General features: G+C 41.1%; 1 long non-coding RNA gene across 2 annotated transcripts; it reads left to right on the top strand.

Moving 5' to 3' along the window:
- The first annotated feature begins 1297 nt into the window (after positions 1 to 1297).
- Positions 1298 to 8915, top strand: LOC148051030 (uncharacterized). 2 transcript variants are annotated; one of them, XR_015700607.1, is made up of 8 exons: positions 1298 to 1416; positions 1544 to 1590; positions 2266 to 2505; positions 3311 to 3475; positions 6006 to 6059; positions 6997 to 7337; positions 8588 to 8639; positions 8716 to 8915. It is a non-coding gene; the product is annotated as an uncharacterized LOC148051030 (long non-coding RNA). The 2 variants fall into 2 exon arrangements; XR_015700608.1 differs by lacking the exon at positions 6006 to 6059.
- Positions 8916 to 24813: the final 15898 nt, after the last annotated feature.

Raw genomic sequence — 24813 nt, 5'->3', positions numbered from 1 at the left:
GTATGCCTCTTAATTTTAACATAAGTTTTGGGCAGGGTGTGAGAACACCGAAAAAAACAAAAGAGAAAAAGGAAATATGTGATACAAAAATGTACGTAAGTCTTCAGCAAGAAACTATTAGATTAAAAAAAAGCACAAATTCAGAGCATGTGTTTGAGTATTTAGTGTTAAAAATATAAATTAAGTATTGAAGAAGCACAAAGCACCCACTTGTACTTCCTTAATAGGGCTTTTATTAAAGGCACTAGAAGGGATTCCAAGGAGGGAGAGATCAAAACAGCGGTCTCATCAGCTATGGTATATTAGCAGCTTCTCAGGAAGCACTGAACAGCAGGCAAAACCACACCAACCCACAGGTGCAGGCACATTATATTGTAAACAGTTCTGATCCCATAGAAACACTCTTGGCACATGTAATACTCCCTCTTAGCCTTGTTTCTGCACTCTGAAAGCAGCTTTAACCCCTCTTCTCCTGGACGCAGCCTGGAGCTTGGCACACTCCTCTCTTCGTAAGCAGTGTGCTCTGCAGTCACGTTTTCCTCCTTGCCCTCCTCCAAAAGCCTTGCTATAGGCCATTTACTGTGTTTTCTTGCAAACCCTTTCAGACCTCTCTTCTAAGAGGTTGTTGTATGGGGGATGATAAATGCCACAAACCCATCAGAGACACCCAGCACCAGACCACCAAGGTTTCTGACCCACCTGTCCCCTCTGCTCTACAGGGCTGTCCCCTGGACAGAAACGCTCTGCTGGGCACCCAGGCTGGCCTGCAAATAACAGGGAAGGTCTGGTGGCCAAGTGGGGATTTTTTGAAGCTGGTCAGACACGCAGCAACATAACCAAGTACCTAGAAATGAAATACTCTGGAGAATAGCTGAAGCATCTGCGCTACCATTCTTGGCTGACAGAGCCCAGATAGGTGCTGCCTGCCATCTGCTCAGCATCCCAGCTGCAAGCCCTCTCCTGGAGCTGGAGACCACAGCATCCCAGCTTGCAGCCCAGCAGCCAGAGCTCTCCCTTCCATTCACACTTTGCCCTGTTCTAGAGAAGGCTTTCCAGTGGGCTGAGCTCCTCCCTGGCTCTCGGCACATTTTCTTTCTGAATGCAGGTAGCCCATGTCCCCCAGCACAACTTGGACCAGACCCTACAAGCCCCACTGCTTTCTGGGGAGCTCCAGAGCTCAGCCCACCACATCTCACCTGCAGGTCATCAGCAGCCAGGGAGCTTGTCATGCCCCAGCTGGCAGAAATTTAGGTACTTACTGAGGTAAACAGGAGCCGAGAGGTAGTTTAGAGAACATCACTGACTCCTGTGTGGTGGGCAGGTAATGTGCCTAATGTCACCAGCCTCTGGATTTCCCTGCTGCTTGCTTTCATAGGAAGTGTTGCTTGTTGGACTTCATAGTCTTCAGTGAAGAAGGTAAGTCCTGTAAGTTGCTACCTGCGAGAAGTATGACTCACAGACCTGCTAAAGAATTCTTACGCTCATTTTAACATTCAGCCTGAGACAAAGGCTTGATGCACTATTCTCTTTCTTTTAATTATAGGCTATTTTACTCACTCCCCTATAACTTTGGCTAACATCTACTTAACAGTGAGTACATAAGTTTTGTTTTTTGGTTTTTGGTTTTTTTCTCCCCACAGTTTTCTGTTGGTCTGTTCTGTTTTCTTGAAATTGCTTTGCTTTTTTTTTTTTTTTTTTGAGATGTGGAGAGGAAAAAATGAGTTTTTAATAGAATTTTATAACAGCTCTGCTGTGCTTTCTTGTATTTTTAAGTTATACAATAAGACTGTCTATACAACAGCTCACAAAAGAAGCTTTTTTATTGTTTGTTGTTGCTTTGTTGCTGTTAAGGCAAAGTAGTCGGTTGATGTGGCAAGCAGGTGGCATGACACTAAGTATACATGACAGTATATATGTAATACCATTTTCTTTAAGGAAGCTTGTATGCTATTTCTCATTGTTGAGCTAAAGGTCAGGGTGTCAGGTGACTTCTGCAGCAAGAAACAATTCTCCAAGCTGCAAAACTTCTGCTGAAGTTGGTGACATTAAGAAAGATGGAGGCAAATTGGAGAGAATCCAGAGGAGATCAACAAGAATGATTAGAGGTTTTGCAAACATGACCTATGAGGAAAAGTTAAAAGAATTGGATTTGTTTAGTCTAGAAACAAGAAGTCTGACTAGGGACATGATAACAGTCTTTAGCTATGCTGAAAAAAAAGTTGTTATAAAATGGGTGCTGATCAAATGTTTTACATGTCTACCAAGGGCAGGACAAAAGTTAATCAGTTCAACTTGCAGCAAGGGGCACGGAGATTAGATTATCAAGGGGAACACAACTCTGACTACAAGTTAAGCACGGAGCAGCTTGCAGAGGAGGAGTGCAGTCACCATCACCGCACCTCGTGATGAACTGACGTGGGTGTTCTTGACCTACTTGTGCTGCAGAATAACCAGAAGTTGAACTTTGAGGCTCCTGTAACCTACAGTCTTTTTTGAACATCTCAGGTATGCATGACTATTGCAGAGAGTACATTTCTTTTCAACAAAGTTGTGTCCGCTTTCCTGCCATATATTGGTAATGACTATTTTCATTTTAACTATTTTGATGGAGCTTTCATGTCACGTCTGTCAACAGTTCAATTCATCAGGCTTTTCTTATGCTGCATAGGAAGAAATACTAGCTTTCCCTCTTTTAGCAGAGGGCGGGACCTACATGGCTTAGCATCATCTTTGTCTTTGCTAACCACTTTTGACAGGCGGCGAATGGCCTTGCATTTTGCCATTTTACGCTGTGACTGCCTTCTGTGCTCAGGTGAGGTTGAGCTCCTGTAAGACTGGTAGGTAGAGTTACTTTAGACACAGCTTCATTTTTTTGCTGGCAGAGGTGTTAAGTTTTCTACATCAATCATATAACTAAGTCGCTTGCAACTGGAAGAAGGGACCCTTCACTCTTTTTCAATAATAGTACAAACCTTTTCAGTGTTTCAGTGCAGACTTCGGGTTTCTCAAATGAGCTCCCTCATTTACACTCGTAATACACACATTGTGCAGATAACAGACAGCGCCATTTAACCCTATAATATGTAGTACAACATATCCTGCAGTACAGCTGGAGTCCTAGTTACTCCTCAGGGAAGCCTATTATAGCAGCACAATCCCATGTATCAGTAATAAAGTGTTTCAGAGACTCATAGGAATGTTAATAAGTTTGAAATAAATACAGCATGTTAACATTTGGGCCCTGTTACTAAATTTTACTTTAATTTAGTCCTCACTGCTCTATTTTCAGCCTGGGTTCACTGTTTCACAGGGCTTCTCCAAGCACAGACATTGAGAGCAGGATTTAAGTGCCGAAACAACTGCCTAAGGCTGCGTGAGAAGTCCTGGGGTCTCCAGAATATCTGCAGGGAAGGGACATATGGGACACAGGACCTACAGGAGGTCCCTGCCCTGCTGGAGAGCGGCTGAAGACCGGGTGAGACACTACTGCTTCTCAAGCAGCTTGGCCAGTGGCAGGGTGTATTGCAGATAAAGCACCTAACACCTTTGCATGCAGTGTGCCTCTAACACTGTGCATTTATGCCTTGATCCTTGGTGGACAATATATTCCAGTTGTTACACTTGACTTAAGGCTCATTCTGTAAGGAAATACATCCATCTGCTTCTCATACAAGTTTTTAGAACATTTAGGATGTTCTGCTTTTAACAAGCCTTGGCCAGAGAACTTAAGAATAGTTTGTGGTGTGTCTAAAAGTTAGGAGGACTGTCTTGGTCTTTTGTAGTGTGATGGTTTGTGGGGTTTTTTTTGTTGTGTGGGTTTTGTTTTTTTTTTTTAAATGTGTAGGGTTTTTTTTAATATCCTTAAATATTCCATCTCTCTTCCTTGTCCCCTTCCCCCTTCCGTATAGGGCCTGCATAGGATACCCTCTGCAGAGTCCGGCTTCTCAGTGTGCAGAGGCTAGACTCAAACATGTATTCAGCAGCATTGAGAAATGGTTACATAGAGTCACAGGCCAAGTGAGGAGCCAAACGATCATGTAGGTGGCCTGTGAGGAAGGGAAAGGCCAACGAATGGGGAAGGAGAAAGATTTGCTTAGCAGAGTAAGTCCAGGCCATGGAGAAGACTGTAGGTCTGTGCAGGCTCTGGCAAGGGAGGAACAGGGTTAATTGGTAGAAACCATCGCTTGTAACATGGCTAACAGGGGAAAATGAAACTATTGAAATAATGAATTTTTTTTTTTAAGCTGAGGAATTAAAATTACAGCTAAAGGCCAAAACTCATTATTTGAGTTACTAAATGTCATTCAAAGATTGGTCCTTGCTCAAGGACTGATGTCACTATATACCATATTTGATTCTATGTACTGTAACTTTGGGTCTTGTGCTGTGCCCACAACCATTCTATCAGAAATGATGGCTTTGCCAGAGATAAGGTCCTTTGAAAGGACGGGATGGAAGGGCAAAGATGAGAAAACGTATTTTAAGGTATTTCAATGAGAAAAGGTAGCATCTCATTCCTTCTTGCAAGTTATTGTTCCTAAGATTCAGCCAAGGTTGTCCTGTGGTGTAAATTGGTCTTATCCTGGGGCAGAACCTGATGCTCACAGACTTCCTTCAGCTGCAGATCTGCCACTGTTGGGGTCCTTCCTATTTTGCTTACCTACTTACCCACCTATGTGTGTACTAACCTGTACCTTTATACTGATCCGTATCACTAGTGATATGTCTTCATACATTGCTAGATATGTTTTATAAAAACACAGTTAATTTTTTTTCTGAAGAGATACAGTGTTCCAGCATTAAAAATTGTAATACAAAATAATAGGGGTTACAGGAAATTAAATTTATTTAGTTCCATTCTCTTGGGTGTGTTACATATCATGACCCTCCTGCCACTAACAAACCTACTGTTAAATCCATCAAAATTGATCTATGTTTACCTATTCATTTTATGTATATTAATTTGAACAGAACATTTATTTGGCTTAAATTTTATTTTCAGTGGTGGAATGTATGTTCCAAATGCAAGCACAGACGATTTGCTAGGATTTAGTTAGGAGAAATGTGGAATGTTAGTTTACAAAGATAATAACTGAGCTATTAAAGCCAACAACCCCTTTTAAAGCAAACATACCATTAAAATATAGGAACGGTTTATAGTGTAAATAAAATTGAGGATATGGATTATTTAAAGATAAAAAATTTTAGGGGTAGCTATGAGAAAGTTGAATAAAAATGTATTTAATTGCACCACTTTTTTCTAAAGTGAACTTCAAAAATGCAAATAAAGGTTGATAGTTTGTGGGAGGGGAGACAGCTACAGAGAGAGTGATGCTAGAAATGCATTTTACTTATGGAGATGTATAATAGTGATTTGACTTTTATTTTCTAATCTGAATCAGATTTCAGGAAAAAAAAATTGTGCCTAAACTTGTAAGTGGCAGAATTTATCTTGCTCGCGAATCCATACAGTGGAAAGGGAAGCAAGACATTTGCTTCTAGATCATTCTCCTTGTCTGAATGACAGATACAATAATTCCCTCTATTAGCCAGATCCATTGTCTTTATTTTGCACAGAAGTACTGTATTGCTGAGGTAGACTTCCACTGCTATGCATATTTTAAGGATTATTTGGCAACACAAGTAAAGCTAAAAGTAGCCTCTTAATCTAATTAATTGACATTTCTGAATCTTGCTTTCACAACAACACATGGTTTCATGTTCTGGGTTTTAGCACTTGTCAAGCTTTTTTGGAGAATGTTTTGGTCAGAATGACAAGATAATTTGTGACTGAGGCTCCAAGCTAGAGAAGTGTTTAAGGCTATAATGATTTATTATCATCACAGAATAACAAAATTTACAAAGCGTTTCATCAGAATTTTTGAAATAAGTTTGCCACCATGGTAGAAGCATGCAGGGAGGGAGGTGTCTTCCTACACAAATGCCAGTGTGGCTTATTTGTAATAATTACAATGTTAAATTTATTTTGGAGCTTTTCTTGACAGACTTGCAGCATGGTTAGAAAGACAAGAGGTGAAAGAATTGTAACAACCAAGAAGGTAAAACTCTGCTTTTTTTAAACAAATACTCTGTGACCAAAATAAAAATAATTAATATGTGCTTCATGCAATAAATAATATATGCATAGCCACATTAAACTAGCAATGTTAACATCTTGGCAGGAAAGACTGGAAATAGTCACACTGTAAAAAGTTTAAAACAGTGAATGCCTGTGCTTTTGATGTTCAAAAATGCATACAAAACTATTTTCTTAAAGGACAAAATAGGTGATGTTATGGACTGACAGCACATTAATGGGCTGACATTTGGACTTTCAGGCAGCTGAAATAATGTAACAACACTAATTTTGACTTCATCTTGATTCTCTGCTAAGAGAGCTAAGGATGCCAGACTTTCTGAGACAAAATGTCTGACTCTGAATGCGAGGCATTTCCACTTATTCTCTGTGTTTCTATAATTTACTTATTATGTAATTAAATACCTTGAAACCCTAGGCATTGGTTAGTTTAGACAAAGTTGTGACAGTTATTTGACTTTAGAGGCCGGGAATAGAAGCTACTTCTCCAATGCCCTAAAGTGATTTTTGAAGGCTGTTTTGTTTGACTATCAAACGCATACCTTTCCAGAGCAATCTCTTTTTAAAGATGCAGTCATAGCTCATCGAAGAATGAGGTGAGGAGTTAACACATTTGGCAGCAATAGTGTATGCAACATTGTTTAGTAATAACAAAGATAATACTGTACATCCACAGTGAGCCCTTTGTCTCAAAGGATCACAAAGTTGTTTCTCATAGAAATTAGCTTTAATTATTGTATGTATTTATAAGGCACTAGCTCTGTAGTATCTATGTGCCCTTTCCAACAGCTAGTATGTGGTGCACTAATGGCAGGCAACTTTTGAGCTGGCACAGGGAGTGACCCCTTGTGTTCCAGGCATTCTTTTTTTTTTTTTTTTTTTTTTCTTTTTTTTCACAGAACTAGCCAGGCACTTGCATTTGATGAGCTGGAATGTAAAAAGATGTCTCGCATCTCCTACAAGAGCTTGCCAGACTCAGGCTCTGATGGATTTCTGGCAAGAGTCGGTTCCGGAGCTGAGGACCCACCACAGAGAATATCTATTTATTTAAGCTATTTATAGCATTTCTAAAGAACTCCTTGCTGTATTATCTCAGCATGTCACAGAAATTAAAGGTACACCATGAATTAAAGGTATACCACCAGCATCCCGTGTTGCCTGCCAGAAGGCCCTGCAGGGCTTCCAGAGGGAGTCCATACCAGAAGCAGAGCATGGTGGTTGTGGCTGGGGACAGGCAAAGGTACAGTGTCTAATTGTACATGTGCTGAATGCCACATGGGACTGTGACGGGTCCAAGTGTAGAAGGCAGATGGGTCTGTTCCCCACCAGCCAAAGTTTCTGTGTGGTTCAACAGTCAGCTCAAAATGGAGCTTATTGTCATAGCTGAGCCTATTAATTACACATATGTTAAGTACTGAATTAAATTCTGGATGGATGATGAATGGATGCAGTCTTCTAGTGGATGAGTGAGGATGAGAGACCTAAGCTGGCAACGTTGCTGCAGGCAGCAGAAAGAAAATTGTTGTGGGTGGTGCCATAGTGAAATGCCCTGTAAATTTGGCTGTGTGTGTCCTGTTGCTGCCAAGTGGTAGTTTCTTGCTTGGGTAGGGAGACCTTGTTTCCACCTAGTCTTCAGTTCTACCACAAACAGAGAAAATGCGCCTGCATCCAGGCTCAACAAGAAGGAAATAGGTGATTGAAAGCCGTCCATCTTGCAGTCTGTAGGTGTTGCAGTCATGCTATATGTATTTCAAGGAGGATTCCTATAAATACTGAAAGAAACACTGGGGAACATGGGGTTTGTGGCACTTCTCAAGTGGAAAACCTTATACAGCAACAGCACAATTAAGTTATTTAACAGTAGTTACCTCTTACAAAGCAGTCTCCTACTTTTTTCTGCTACCATTAAAGTCAGCAGTATATTCTGATTAAGACGTGAAAGCAGTTGGTTGGTCTGAGGATCAGCAAGCTTGTTTAGATTCTGTTCATTGTCACAGGGAGGCAATTGCACCTCACCCCTTCGCCTCTGCACCCCAAATCAGTTAATGCAATGACCAGAAGTGAAGCTGGGGCTCTCTATATTGGAGCAGTAATGTAATTGCTAGAGTTGGCATTGAACTACCTTCCCAATGATTTTTCCCAGAAAGGAAGTTCAGAGACTAGGTCATAATTGGTAGACTCATTAGTATTAAATTATGTGGGTTTTATTAGGGGCCAGACATTCACTTGTTTAAATGTAGCTGGCATTTTAATGCCTCTCTAAGGGAATGTAATATGTACTGCATAGGCAATACATACTGACTTTTATTGGTGCAGACCAAACTCACAGGTGACTGGGGCACCTGCTTGGGCTGATGTTTAAGGCTTGTGCAGTGGGTTAGTTCTGGCAGTTAAGAAGCAGAATGGGAGAAATGAGACAACATCCTCCCCTCCCTTTTTTTTTTTTTTTTTCCTTCTTCCCTCTCCCTCCTTCCTTGCTTTTGTCTGCAGAAGATTGAGAGCCTCTTGCAGGAAGCAATGTCTTTTCTGTGTGTCTTCCCAGGTAAGGAGAACAATAACAATAATAACTATTTATAGGGGATATACTATGATGTTATAAAAGTCAGATGTCATTTCAGATTGACCATGTCCCTCAGGATACAGCTGCTTCATATCCCCATGAAACTGAATTGCAGCAAGGTAGAGCACTGTGGCCATCTGTCAACATTGCGTGAAGCGTACAATAGGAACAAAGAAATATGCACTTAATGGAACTTGGGGGCATTATAAGATCTCAAACAATTATTATATGTTTTAACATAAGCATATGCTTCCTATACCAAAAAAAGCCTTTTGTACCCCTCATCCTTTGCAAAATGTATGTCTTCTTAATACATACTAAATATGAGTAAATTATCCAGTGACACCTGTTGTTTTTATTAAGATGCAGTGATTATGAATAAATAAAACCTTTGCCAATGACTGATCTGTTTTTCTTTCCAAGGTTTTATTGGTACTTTTTCTGAGGTTTCCTATATGTCCATTTGGCTTAATATTGGGTATTTTACGACGATCGAAATTCCTCTTTCTTTAGACAACTTATCTGTTCAAAATCTCGGAGCATTTGACTGCATATTTAAATTCAAGAAAAAAAAAAAAAAAAGAGGTGGAAATAAACAGACTGCTCCATAGGGGGTTCCCAGGAATTGAAAGATATGTTGTGCACCTTAGACTGATCCAATCATACTTGGATTAGCTGCAGAATTGCTGTGTGGTTAACTAACTTGCTGGGTGATATGGGAAAGCAGTCTCTCAGAGTGTAATTAAATGATAAGTTCACATTCAAGGGACAATTGTAAGTTACTGAGACTGTCATATACAATGCCAAAAATAGGCTGTCTCATGATGAATACCCTTATTAACAGCTACACTGCTCTGTGTTCATAGTATATGGCTGGGGAATTCGACAGGACTTGGTCCTGTTTGTTAAAGATCTCCCAATAGATTTTATACAAGATTCATATAAAAGATGACTACCTCTGAAAAGCAAATAGACTACATACTTTTAGCCCATGCTGGTGTGGCTCTTAATCATGTATTAATAGTCAAATCTGATGTGGTTTCACACCTTTATTTGATGTAATAAAAACTATTTGTTAACAGAACACAAGGATAAGAACTTTATTATTGCCAGGAGAAGATGTCTGAGACTAATTTGTGTTCATTATAAACATCTTCTAAGGAGTGTCTTGGTGGCTTTGAAAGATGACACCTCCACCATTTTAAAGGTTTGTTGTGGGAACTGTTGGTGGGGATTATTTGTCTTTCAGTATTATAATACACCTGTTAACTGTTACAACTTTTCCTCTGATCTCATGCTCTATCAATAAAAGCATCCTAGTTCAGCTAGTCCTTCCAGTCACTACGAGAAGGAATGAGACTTCCAGCAGGACCAGGAGGTGCTCAGTGAATCAAGGATGGGGGAAATGAGTACCCCCTCCAGGCTCAGGGAGGGTGAGGTGGTCTCTTGGACAGTGCAGGCTGTTCGTGCCCGAGACATGAAGCTCTAACTTCCTTGACCAAAGCAAAACCTCTCTGCATTGTGCTCGTGGCAAGATGTTCCAAGCAATAAACTAGCCTCAGTGCAGCGCACCAGCTTCCAGTTTCCAGGTAGATTTACATTGACTGTATTGCAGCCTTGTTTGTTTAAATAACCAGAACCCTATCTGTTCAAATAAATCGATATCGGACTTTCTGCGTGTTCTAAATGGTGCTAATTTTGAAGTTAATGTTGCAGCAGGGTCTCGCGTGAAGTCTATTGTAGCAGCTCAAAAGCTTGATTTGGATGCTTCTGTGGTGTTTTGTTTAACCACAGTGATTTAATACTGAAAGAATAACTCCTGCATCCTTTTCTTTCCAAGTACTTTTCATATATTGTGCAGTGGGCATTCAGGCCCACTGTGGGGAGGCCTGAGGGCTGCCAGTGACTCGATGGTGTGGAAGGCTTCACACCTGCCAGTTTTGTGGTTTGGTTTTTTTGTTTTTTTTTTCCTCCAAAAACCTGAGGTAAATTGTCTGTTGTATGTTGTTCTTGTTCCATAGGTAGGTTTCTTTTCCTGCCACACGGCTACAGATGAGGGCTGCAAGCTGTAGATGAACTTCGAGGGGCTGTGTGACCTTCCCTGGGTACAGGGGAAGCCGGGGAGCATGTTATGTGTCTGAGGCCTGGTAGTGCCCGGGCTCTCCACAGGGCTTGTGGCTGGTGTGAGGCAGGGCTGATCGTCCCCATGCTGCCTCAGGGCTGAGGAGCCCCGTCGGCAGCGAGAGGGTCCCGAGGAGTCACTGCCATGGCACGAGGGCCTCCTCAAAGGCCGGCTGGCGGCTTGTGGGCACGTCTGCCAGCTTCAGCACGATTCCCACTGCTTTGTTTTAGGCACATGCATCGCGCTTCCCAAGTCCAAGATATAAGAGAGAGCTTTAAATTAGCTTTCCTTTTAATGAAAATGAGAGCATGTATTCACTTCTGCTGAATGTGCATCTCCTCTGTGGAGCGGAGCTGCTGGAGTGTCCTAAGCTTGCTTATTTGTATTTAACATCCAGGAAGGAGCATGTGAGGCTGAGCAGCTGGCACTGCTACAGATCTCCTTCATTCCTGGTAAGTGGAATTTTATTGTTTCCTAGGCTTAAAAAAGCTTTCAACAAGTCTCTTGGACTCCACAGGTTGCTGTATCCTTGGCAGACTCCTCTGTCCTGTGGCAGAGTGCTTTAAGAGGTGCTGTGGGGTGGCACTGGTGACCGTGTGCGTGCCGCTCTGTGCTGAGGGCATTCACGTGGTGGAATGTGGCACAGGGTGTGACTGTGCTTAATGCCTCGGCGAGAACGTCCCCAAGCCCTGTGGTTGCCCCATAGCAGTGAGCTTACCTTATAGAGCAGCTCCCTTGCTGGAGGAGAAGGGCTGTTTGCTCTGGTTCACTTGTCTGAGCTTTCTGAAATGGTCGTCCCAGACCCTTGGGCTTGTGCTAAGGAGGACAGATATCAACAAGCAGAAATAGTAGGGATGGAAAGAAACGGCTTATTTTCTGATAGATGGAACATAGCAAGCTTTACATGGGGGGAAAAAAGCATATTTATACAGCTTCCCGCTCCACAGAGCCCCTTTCACTGGGGCCCAGATCCAGTGCGTGTGCTGCTGGTGCTTAAGAGGCGAAGAGTGCCATTGTGCTGTGCTTCTAGTCCAGAGCGTCTGCAGCCACGCAGAGTGGAGCAGATAAGCTGGAATTTAGTTAGAAGACTGAGATAATATGTGGAACAGGCTGCAGGAATGTTAATAGTTTTGTCTGCATGGTTTATTAAAATTTGCATCATTTTCCATCTTATATGAAAAATAGTACTACCAGCTGCACAAATACCGTGGCATTCACTCAGTGCTGACTCACTCAAGGAATAGTGCGGACTCTGCAGAATCAGGGACAGCATCTTTTTGCAGCAATATAAAGCTTGGTTTCTGTAAACTGCTGCCTATGGACCCTTCCTGGAACAACTTCTGGGAAGGGAGTGAGGGAAAGTCTCTTGGATTTATTTAAGATCTCTGCTTATACTCTAATTCTACCTACTTGCAGAACCTTTCCCTTACGAAGTGCCTCTGCTGGGGATTATGGCATTTACATGACAATGGCACATGTTGGGTATAAGGAGGATAATTATATTTACTTTCTTGTTGAGTGTAGGTCAAGCTGATGATGTTCCAGGGCTACAAAAACCATAGATACGAGGATATCTGACTATAAGACCTGCCTGTGCACTTAACCCCTTAATAAAGGAATTGCTTAGAGTTTGGACTACTGTATCAGGAGTTAAATCACTTGTATTTCTCACTGTCAAATAGCTGGGAAAATGTGTGTGTGTGGGGGAAAAGATAAAGTTATTAGGTGAAGATCTCAAAACTTCCTAGGAGATTTGGGCATCCTAATTACACTGAAATTTGACTGAAATATAGCTAGGTTGCTGTGTGTAGAATGAACCTGATTTTGCACTTCTCTTAAAATATATGGAAGCATGAGGAAAGAGGATGTAAAAATGTTTGTGCAAAAAATGCTTTCTGTGTGATTTATATGACATAAATCCAAGGTGCTAGTGTATGCTTTTTTTTGCATTTCAAGGTCACGTGTGTCTCATTCAGCTGATAGATGAAGATATTCTAGTTCTACTTTTTGGAACAACTTACTGCAATACAATTAGCTGCATTACTAGGGGTAAGGAATTGCCATACTTGGGAAAATTGAGAGCTGTTGGTTTGAAAAACATACACAAAGAAGTTTTTGCTTTTCCATGGGCTTTCTATTTTGAGCATGCTCAGTGGCAATAAATTTGTATTGCCATCTTTTACATGCATGTAGGTTTTGCAAGCCAGCAGGGAGTTATTAATCTATTGCTTACTATTAAGATGACAGTGATGTTTAGATCCAGAACTCAAGTAGAATGTGCATCACAATTGGACGCTGCTGGATAACAGTCCCAGAAGCTTTGTTATGATATGTGATGGATCTATAAGACAATTGTTTCAGGGCACTTTTGTGTATATTGTTAATATGATGCATGATGACATGACCAATTATAGTAAGCTAATGTTCAAACAGCATGTCACAACCTGTGTATCAATGTATTGGATCTCTTCTCTCAACAAACAAATGAAACTGAGCAAGATGAGATGAAGGGTCATTGACCTCATAAAAGGTCAAAATCCTTTTATACTGACCTCCCTACTACAACATAATTATTATAGCATTATTTAAATCTGTGAGGAGGAGAATTAGCTTTAATCTTGAAATGTGTGATTTGATTTGTCAGAAAAAAGCTTGTCATAAATTTCCAGAGGTGGAAAAATTAATCCATGGCAGAGGTTGTGGTGCTAGAAGTGTTTCCAAATTCCTGTATGCAGCCAGCTGTGCTCCCAAAATGGGTGGTAGGGTTCATGTGAGGAGAAACCATAGCCTTATTCCTCTCTCCTCAGGCTAGGCTAGGAAAACTGGCAACTGACATTCTCCTTGTGTTGTGAGTGTGGAAACCTCCCTTGTTTCTGGGGTGAAGGGGAGAGTCAAGTATGAGCAGTTGTCCTTCCTGTCGCCTGGAGTGTGTTTGAGGGGCACCAGTCCCAGAACGAGTTCGTGACATCACTCAGCATCAAGCTGTGTGTTTTGAGCTGGAGAAACAGGCCTGTCTGATCTTCATTGGCTAGGTATTGCGAACAGTGACTTCTCTTTCCATAAAGTCTATCCTTGCCACACTTACCTGGACATGGAAAAGCATCTTGTTTGTTTTACATGTGTGGTGTAGATGACAGAAATTGTAGTCTGTTCCCAAAGAAAATGTTCATATATGAAACCAAACTGCTTTGAAGTGACTTACTACACATCTGTATCTGCAGACAGTCAAATGCAGTGTGCAGGGCCAGCATTTCAGCAGTACGTGACTGCAATAAAATGATCTTGCCACTTTAGAACACTTTTGGGTCAGTGTGGTCATTCTGGGTACTTTTATTAGAGGATTTGTGAACCTACAGTTCTGTTGTGTGAGCAGAAACTGTTATGAGGTAACATAAGTTGAGAGGTAACCTTTCAGCAGAATGGTTCGAGTTAAAATAAAGGAATTGAAAAAGAGTACAATGACCAAAAAAATCTATAAAAATGCAATTGCGCTAATATAATTTTATCACTTATTTAAAAATTTAGTCGACCCAAAAGACTACCAAGTGTGAAATTAAGGAACAGCTCCTCTACTTTTATGGAAATCACTCTTCTTCACTTGTCTAATAGCCTGATTTTGTCAGATCATTTATTTCCATGGTTTTAAAATGAGCTTGACAGACAGAATTTTATAACACCACTTTACTGCAAATAAGAACATCATTTTCGCTTATTAAAACTGAAGCTTAGAGAAAGCATTAAAATTAACAGTTCACTCTGCTTTAACCTTTTGAATACTACTGTGACTTTACACTCCAGACTATGTGTAAGGAAAGACTTGGTGACTGCTGGGTACATAACTCGAGCAGAGTTCCAAAAGGACAGCTGAACGAGGAGCCCCTCTGGCCGTACCTACAATCTGCTCACACTTGCCTTGATAACTCTGTCTATGCAAACATTTAAAACACTGACAGAAATTAATACTTGCTCCAGTCAAGGTGACTTCAGGCATCAGAACTGTGTAGTGAAGAGAGGCGATGAGTCACTATGTTATAGCAAACATGGTCTGAGATTACAGGCATGTTGCTGCATACAGCAAACACCATAAAATGCAGCTTATTCTCCTAACAGATGTTTCACTTTTTGTATGATTTTCCTTTCTGAGCAACGAAAGCTTTGACTGATCTTGGAGGTCACTGACAGATGATGAATTCTCTACTCCATAGCTGGCAGTAACTCAAACACCATGGCAATGGTGGTGGGACACATCCTCCCCCAGCTTGGCTCATCTCCGGAGAGGAATGTCATCTTCACAGCTACAGCTGGACCTTATCCGCAATGGGAGGGTGTTTGGTAATGACAGTTTAGATCAGGTTTTCCCATGCATGTTTGTGCAGCCTTGTTTTGCTCTCAGTTGCGCGCCTGGAGTTACTCATTGCCATCAGTTCTTGTCCTAGTGTTATGTTCTTTTTTCAAAGCTAATTCAGTGAAGGAGTGGGAGTCCCAGGCCAGGCAGTGTTGCTGTGGCTCAGGCTGCTCCCTCTTAGCCAAGCCATCCTTCTGCTAACAGTGGTTATTCCTTGAAGTTAATGATGATGATAAAAATAGATTTTCTTCTTACATTGTCAACATTTTAGTAGATAACAAGGACAGATCCCTTCCAGGATCTTCACTGGAAAAACTGATTCAGACTGTGGCAAGATATTCACACACTTTCTCTGCCAGCCCATACAACCTGAAAAATTAAGGTAGTGGTGAGAGAGAGAGAAGTGTGTCTGCCAAATGAGCTGAACTTGTATCTTCCTTTAAAGACTTCTGTACATTCGCCCTTAGACTTGCCCATCTGCAGGTCAGCAGAGGACATCCGTCTTTTCTCCAGCCCCAGGGATGTTTCCTAAAGTTTCACAACACCCGGGATAGAGGGGGAAAGACTCAAAGTCTCTTTGCATTTAAATAAAAAAGGGGGATGAATAGGAGAGTTTTTTGCTTCTGGTTTTGACTATGGAGTTCATCCATCTTTAATACAACCCTTCCTTTCTTCTCACCACTGTCTTGACATAAGATTTTGGTATACTTAATTTCCTGCACTCAAACGTTCTGCAGTGGTGAAGATTGTTTCCATGCAGAGCCTTGTTGCTGCCTTTCACCATGTCACGGTTTAACGCCAGCCAGCAACCAAGCACCACACAGCTGCTTGCTCACCCTCCGCCCTGCCCCGGTGGGATGGGGGAGAGAATTGGAGGGGCAAAAGTGAGAAAACTCATGGGTTGAGATAAGAACAGTTTAATAATTGAAATAAAATAATAATAATAGTAAATTTTAGTGAAAAGGAAAACAACAACAACAAAAAAGAGAAGAACAATACCCAGGAAAAACAAGTGATGTAACTGCTCATCACCTCTTGACTGACACCCAGCCCATCTCTGAGCAGTGATTGCTGTCCCCTGGCCTACTCCCCCAGTTTCTAAGCACGATGCCATATGGTATGGAACAGCCCTTTGGTCAGTTTGGATCAGCTGTCCTGGCTGTGCCTCCTCCCAGCTTCTTGTGCACCTGGCAGAGCATGGGAAGCTGAAAAGTCCTTGACTGGGGCAAGCACTACTTAGCAACAGCTAAAATATCAGTGTGGTATCAACATTATTTTCATCCTAAATCCAAAACACAGCACTGTACCAGCTACTAGGAAGAAAATTAACTCTATCCCAGCTGAAACGAGGATGTGCTGGGTTTCATTTCAATAGTCAAAAGATTCCTATACAAGCTAATAAGGGTGCATTTGAACCCCTCTAAATGAAAGAACTGTATAATGGAACAGTGTTATCAACACTGCATTACTGTTGTCACAGCCTTTTGGTCTTGTTACAGCTCATAACAGTGAGAGAACACGCCAGATGGAGAACACGTAGCTCAAATTTTTCCACCAGCATTTGCTACAAGTCCAGATTTAGTTTGAGTTCTAATTTCTGTATCCTTTTGGTGTGATTAAACCATCATTCCTTGCCTTTAAGGATCAGTCTTCTGGACTGGAGGTTGAGAATCAAATTGCCTCCGTGCCCTGAAGTCTGAGAATCAAATGAAGAAGTTTACTGCATGGAGACTTCAAATTTTAGTTGAACTAAGTCTAAAAAATGACCAGAGAACTTTTTACTGTGATAGGGAATTAATCTCCCATTCCTACAAGAAATGTTGTACAGGAGAGGCTACACAGAATGGAGTAAGGTATGGTTGTGTTATTGGAAAAGGTACAGCCTTGTATCATCTTCATAAATGAAAAAAGCCCCTCAGCAGCCCAGACTGAAATTAAAGTTGATGGTACAGGAATGTCTAGCAGTCTAAGTTTATAGTTCATCTACAAACTTGATATGAGATAAGGAAAACAAATTTCTATCAGGAATCCTTTGGCAGCAAGTATGGAAATGAGTAAACTTTTAAATTACAATTTCCCATCATTGGGCATCTAAAAAGGACCATTCAGATAAGGTAAAGATACGTTGTTGTGAACCACAGCTGTAATAGTCAATTAGCTATCCAGTTAGTTAGTGTGCCAGAGAGGTACCATCAATCCTGAATTAATATGCGCTACAGCTTTCCCCAACGTACCAGAAGAAACACAGCAGTTGGAGTAACAAGTGAAGATGAGGCAGCGTTGGAATAGCTTGCAATGCAGGGAAGTTTTTCATCATATGATGCTGTCTTGCAAAAAAGCTCAGGAGCAGGAATCATTAATAAGAAATCTTAACATTTCTTCTTGGATTTGAAGGAAGAACTGGAAATCTGCCTATTTTTCATCTCAAAACAAGGGCTCTCTCATTTCTGGCCTCCCTAGAAAACATTAAAGCTGAGATTTTAAATGTAGTCACGAGAACTTGAAGGGCCCTTAGGAGGCATCAAGGCCATCCTCTTGCCCTGGGGTGGTGTAACTGATCGCTCCTGTGTCATTCCCAGCAGATGCTTCTCTCGTTTTTGTTTAAAAACATCATTTTGGGAAACTACAATATATCCAGGAAATCTCTTCCTGTGCTTCGCTGTTTTTGCCATACAACAGTTCTGTCTTAATATCTAATCTGACCCTTCCTTCCTGCAATTTAAACCTGTTATTTCTTACTCTATTCATTGTGGCTTAGGGCAGCTTTGAATCCATTCCTCTTTTCTGCAGCCTTTAATGTGACTGCAAATTGTTATCAGGTTAACATGTAACATACCTTGCTCTTTCCTTTGCTGGCTTAATAATGCTGGTTAATTAACCTGCTAGTTTATGGCTTCTTGATTTATCATTTTATCTAGATTTTGTCCACTTGGATCACAGCCTTGTTGAGGAAAGGTCTCTCAAACTGGTATCACCTGGGGTCTTCCCAATATATAGAGAAGAAGAATTACTTCATTTCTTCATTTGTGTGTTGTAGTATATATGTGGTTTTATGCATCTGAGTATAGCACTAAACATTCTTCGTAATCCCAAAACATTTTCAGATCTTTTCTTAATTTGTCTGTCTCTTCCTATAGATGAACATACTTGCAGTACATTCTAGTTTGATCTGTTCAACAGGTTTTATAAGCCTAGCCTTTTACTTTATCATTCAGGCCACTAATGAGAGTGCTAAACAGTATTTGTTCTAGACCCCCTGTTTGATGCCTCTTTTTCATTTTGATAGTGAACCATTGATAATTGCTCTCTAGATGTGGTTTTCAACCAGTTTTGCACCCACTGTATTGTATTTTCCTCAGCATTATGTGGGACATTGCATTGGAAATCAGGAACAAGTGATAGCTATTTAGATGTGCTTGAGAGTTCAATGAGTATAGATGTATTAATATGCGTTTGGATTTTTTGGCTGTTCAGTGAATGGATGCACATTTTTACTGGTGCAGCTGGTGCTTTTTAAAAGTGATGCATAGAAATTCACTTGCTAATGAAAATTGCTAAGATACCATAAAGTAAAGAAATGGGTTATTGGGTTCAGAAAACCAAAAATGACACTGAATCTAATTACCAAAGAGAAAGGTGTGCTGCTGTGAATTTGATTGAGATTTTATGTAAATCCCACCCAGCTAGTCCACTCCAGCATTTGATTTACAAGTCTAATGGACAATAAGGATGTGCATGCTGCAGACTGTAGGTAAGCAGCTGCTCTGGTGAGCTACTAACTTAAGTGAATGATAGACATCTTACCATTTCTACTGAGGTTTTTGTCTACAATATTTGGTGTTGGGGACGATCAGAATACAGTAACCCAAAGCTTTAGATTTAAGGCAATAATTTTTGTGTAGAAAGCAAAGTTCCGAGTCCTACAGACATGTCCTACTTAACAGCACCAGTTGTCAAAAAAACCCACAACAACAATCATAAAAATAAGAGTAATAGTTGATGTGCACCAGTCATTCATCTTTAAGCACTTAGTAGTTTCCCAGGCTTTAAAGTAGCAGTGGTCTGGTCCAAAACTTAGTTTATGAATTTAACATCTCTGCAGTCTATAGTTCATTCCAGAGTCGACGCTGTATCAGATGGAAGTGACACGGGGGTTTGTGTATTTGAACCAACCCAGCAGACAGCACAATGACCTTTTCTGCTTTCCATGTTGTTATTCTTTCTGTGGCTCCCAACCCAAAGAATTCCAGATGTTTTGTATTCTTCAGTGAAATGTCTTGAATTAAGGGAAGAATTTCACCTGTAACATTAGATTATTCTTTTTGATCAGAGCTCTTAACAGTCCCAGTTCTGAGTCTGCCTTCACAATCTAAGTACCTCACGGCAAACTCCTTGAACTACACTGCTAAGAAAAGAAGCTGGCTCTTACAGTAGGAAATGTGTACTTACTAAAAGAAAGGCTTAGTGTAAGGGATGTAACTATAATTTGTGCCATAAGCTCTCCACATGTTTTTATGCACCACTAGAAACCTCATTGGCTTTTGCAAGCCTTCTTCCATTTCAGTATTAGTAGAATAAATTTCAGCTCAGTGTCCTATCTCTACCCAGAGTCAGTTTAAACTGGGAGAATTTTATATACAAAAGAAAAAGCCTCTGAAGGTGACATTTGACTCTGTATTCTCTGTAACATGCTTTATAATGTTGTATAATGTGAGTTAACTTGGAAATCGTAAAAAAAAATTGAGATGAGGAAAAAACATGAGATTTGCTCAGAGCTTCAGACAGGTTGGGGCACAATCTCCTGGGTTTTGATCTGCTGAAACTTCACTAGCTTTAGTGGATTCTGCTGATTTAGATCATGCAAGTGGCTGGGCTTAGATTGCACTAGTGGTGTTAAGGCATATTCAGGCAAACCCTTTATTCATCAGTTCTGTGATGAGCACTTCATACATAGCATCTTCTTTATCATTCCTCCCCATAATTCGATGTTAACATTTTCCCTTTCCGTGGTCTTTAAGATGTAAATAATCATCTGATTAAATATCTCTTGAGAAGATTATGCTATGGATAGAGGGCTGTCACTGCACCCCTCACAATCAATGTTTCACTTGTTTATGTGATATATGTACACCTGTGAGTAGTTGCCATTACCCTTGATTGCAGCGTGGGAGACTCCTAGCTTGAAACACAACCATGCAAAAATTTGTCTTTTTTAAATAGTGTCTTTTTGCAAATGCAAAAGCAAGGAAATGCACTGACTGTAGATAAAGCAGCATTAATGCTGAGAAAAAAATATTGTAACAAGAGTGTAGCAGTCACTGAAACAGCTTTGGTCCCTCCATTGCTGTTATCATGAGCACTGTGGCTTATACAGAACATTTCTTAACAGAAAAAATAATATCTAATGCTAGGTATGCACTGGGTTTTAGTGAGGCATCAGATGCCTTTGCTTACAAAGTCTTACCTGAGAAATTAATTCACATCAGTTTCTGGAAATGCTGCATGTATGTTGAACACCTAGCTAGAGAGCTGTACAGAGTGGAACAATAAAAGGCAATGTATCAAGTGGAGGGAAGTTTTCTACTAATGTAATGCAGGGAATAGCGTTAGGTCCAGTGTTATTTAACATCCTTGTTAATGATCTGAAAGAGAAGAGTAAACAGCCAGTTAATGAAATTCACAGATGATACTAAATTGGAGACATTATAAATATCACTGAGGGCAGCGAAATAATAGAAAGGGAACTGAGATCAGAAACATGCCAAAGAAATAAGGAAAGCAATGTCAGCTGGGACAAAGTAAGGTAATGCCCTGGGGGAAAACGGGAACAGCTCTGCTGTCTGGGAGGGGAAGCATGACAAGCAGTATCAGAGGCAGATTTCAAAGGCACCCCAATTCTGCAGCATAGCCTGGCATGGACCAAACCCCAGCAATCCACAACTGCTTTGCACTACAAATACAGCATAGCATTAGCGGCCAGCTCCTCTGCACCACAGAGTGGGGAAAAGGCTGGTGTATAACTGGTATGATGTCTCCACCAGAGCGGAGGACTCCCCTCCTGGGAAATCCCCTGCTGGCTGTTAAACTGGCTTTTAGGCTGCTTTGTGTTGACACTGAGAGGCAAAACAGCTTTAACAGGCTGAGAATTGGACCTGAAGGATGGAGAAGGATTATTTAAGGTAGCACAAAGTAAGAAAGGCCAGGAAGAGAGGACCCTAGGAGTATGAAAATAAAATGTTATTAAAAATAGAAATTTCAGCCTGGATGTCAGGGGAAAAGCTCCTAATGGTGAAATGTAATTAATCTGCACAATAGTCTTCTGAGGGAAGTAGTGGAAACCCTGTCACTTAGGAGTTTTAAACACTGAATGGAGGAAACACTGGAAAACACATGATAGGAAACAGTCTAGAGTAGGCAGGGTGTGGGCTACATGTGTGTTCAGCTGGTCTGCTTCGTCTTATCAAACCAAGATAAAAATCTCCAGTATCCTTCACTGTCACAGAGTGCTCCACACAAAAGTGGTGATTCTGGAGAATTTCCATACATCTCAGTCACAGAAGCATTTTCACCAAAATACCTTTGCTGTACTATACTGAGATTTATTCAGTAAATTTACAAGCTTTGTTTCTTATCTGTGGCTGAATGGATGTCAGTCACACTGAAGACTGAAAAGCAAGAACAGCGTTAAAACTCTCCTTTGCTCTATATAGCCCTCTCTTGCAGTATGTACATGTTCTTAGTTCTGTGCTGAGAACATTAAAAATGGTTAGCATGGATGTAAAAAATTTTACTACTGTAATTACAGCAAAAGGCTACCTGTCAGGAAAATAAATGCAAGTGATCGAACATAGGTACGAATCTGGCTTTGAACTGGGAGAGCCATTCAACCATGCCGTTAGGAGGCAGAGTTCCCAGTGACGTCAAGTGCTTATGCCAGAGTACAATCGGGCTGTGAACCAAAACCATCACATTGGAACGAAATACACTGGCATTATACTATGGCTATTAGACTATGCAGGAATGTAAAGACAGGACTGCATATTGTCTTGTTACTTTCCGAATGTTTCCAAGTGAATTCAAGAAGGCAGGTGAATATGTATACTTAAAAGAATGGCAAAAGATTTGTAACAGGGTGATGAGGAAATACAAATTATCTAAGAATACAGAGAACACTTGGAAATTGCTAAATGCAAAATCTGCCCAAGAAAGTTATTGCCTGAGTACAGAGTCTCACACTGGGATGGCTTACCTAGTCCTTCCAGGATCTAACTGGAGAGACTACAGGTATAAAATCTGGATGAAAAGGTGTCCCTGTTGGAATGGTGCATATACTGGGACAAGTGCTTTGCAAAAAAAATATGCTAAAACCTTTCAGCTTGCACTTCCTTTGACTATGAGGTTGGGAGCTTGGCTAATGGTTGATCAAAAGCAGGTCTAGTGTGAAACCGCCAGGAACATGAATTATGGAATGGTATTTTCTGGCAAGTTTGCCAGATATGCAAGTACCTAGTTTACGTATGATGACATCTACTACTTACATGTGTGCACATGCAGCTGCACACAGATGTGGTAACACCATAGTAAATATATGTTTAAAATGTGCACATGTAAGTATCTGAGCTTGTATAGTGCTTGATCAGATGCAGGGTGCACATAAGGCTGTAAGGTCACAGGATTAAGCAGAAAATCTGATCCCGTGCATTTGAGAACTGCTCCATTAAGACTTGCACTTGAGGTATCATATTAGATGTCAGGTACTACTTGATCATAACAGCCTGGCCTGCTTCGACTATTTTATTTTTCTTGTGGATATGTTGGTGAAACAATTTAGTTTCTTCTTCAAGATGTTTTTATTTCAGTATTCGGATGTGTATGTCTTCTGTCAATCTCCAAATGCACTAGAGGAAAGTTCAAGAGCATAAGCATAGCCTTAATTTTCTTCTGACTTGCACCAAATGATGGCACTACGCTGAGCCAATTCCAGCAGTGAGGTTGCATCAGGATGTAGTTTGATCCTCTGACTGTGGCAGTGTCGGTCCTACTTAAGCTAGCATGAGTAATAGGAGCTTTAATTCAAAGAGAATTTTCCTAAAATCATCTCCTAACGGTGCTGAGATACTGTAGTTACCCCATATATAGATGTCTGTTGTGCCTTAGACATCACAGCAAGGTAGCTACTGGGTAAATGTGGACTTTTAAATAGATCTGTGTGAGTTGATCAAAGCTGCAGATAATGGGATATTACTTAAAGGTTTTAACAGTGAATAGGAAAGAAATGCCATTAGCTGAGGGAAAAGGTATGCTGAGTTTTGCTGATGTCATTCTGACAATGAGATCTAAGGTGTGGAGTCTGAACACCTGAGATGCCTTCGAAGTGCTAACACATCTTTGAGCCTCTCAGGGAGGTGAGTGGGAAGGTAGCTGGGCATTGCCCTGCTTTCTGACAGCACCAGGCGAGTGCTCTGGCCACCCTGCACTGCAGTGTACTGGGCTCGGATGCAAGTTGCGGCTTGCAGCAGACAAGGAAGGGTTTTGTTCCCCAGGTGTGTAGCAGGGTTAGGGGAGGTGTGAGGGGCATTAGGAAGAGCGGTCACCCCCTCCCATCCGAGTACGTGCTTGGGAGAAGCTGCTGTGGCCCTCCTGGGTTAGGTCTTGCCCTAGGAAAGAAGCAAGGCTGGAGGAAGGGCTGAGACCTGGCTCTGTGGCTATCGGGTACCTGCCTGAGCAGGAAAGCATGTGACTTATTGCTGCGGCTGAGGACAAGAGGCCATCTGCGTATGTCAAGAAGCACTTTGAGGCACATGCATGTGCACCATTTTCTTTAAGATGTAAGTACAGAGCCACCTTTCCTTTTCACAGTCATGTCAAAGCATCCCATTTTGTTTCCTGAGCTCTGGCAATTCAAAGAAACAGCCCCCAGGCAAAACACACCTTCAGCTTACTGAGGTTCACACTTGCAGCGGTAGGTCAGCCAGCCTCCCACAGCTGGCATGACAGTGGGAACTTCCACAGGGTGGATGCCTGTGCCTCCTGCATGGGACAGCTTGAGTACCAGGCTCCACAGCCCTTACATCAGCAAACTGACAATGCCATTCTTCTTTCATGGGACATCGCCACAATCTTCTGCAAAAGGTAAACAAAAAATACTCTGCTATATCTAGTAAGGTGCAGCATTTACATGCCTCTGCTGCATTTTTCCCTACTGTAAATATAGGAATCAAGTTTCAGACTGCTGCAGTCCATTATGCAGCAGTTGTGGAATTGCAGTAACTGATAATTCACATTCACAAATGAGGCTTAGGTGATCTTTTTTGGTCATCCCTACTAGAGCCATTCACTTGGTAACAGCTGAAGTGAGTGTAGTGTGTATGTGCATGTAGGCATGATCATTTTTGCACCTGCATTTGAGCTTACTGTTATTTGTAGCAACTATATTGTCTGTACCAGCCAGAAAAGGCCTGATGTAGAGCTTGCTAAAGAAGACTAAAGCATTGTCATTCCCTTCTCTGGCTTTGGATCAGATCTTCATTTTATTTGTTAAGTTTGAGGGCTTCAATCTTGTGTAACTATTTCTTCTACTCCAAAAATCTGACAGCAAAATCAAATGCAATAGTTTTAGAAAACTGTCAATTTAATCATAATTTTGTAATAAAGTAAGACCTCGTTCTTATATTTCGTTTTCATCCATA

This window comes from Nipponia nippon, unplaced genomic scaffold, assembly GCF_047370975.1.
Source record: "Nipponia nippon isolate SJK-2023a ecotype South Korea unplaced genomic scaffold, ASM4737097v1 scaffold_7, whole genome shotgun sequence".
In the NCBI taxonomy this organism is placed as follows: domain Eukaryota; kingdom Metazoa; phylum Chordata; class Aves; order Pelecaniformes; family Threskiornithidae; genus Nipponia; species Nipponia nippon.
Note: the sequence above shows the minus strand (reverse complement) of the source record. Positions and strands in the feature narration are given on the sequence as shown.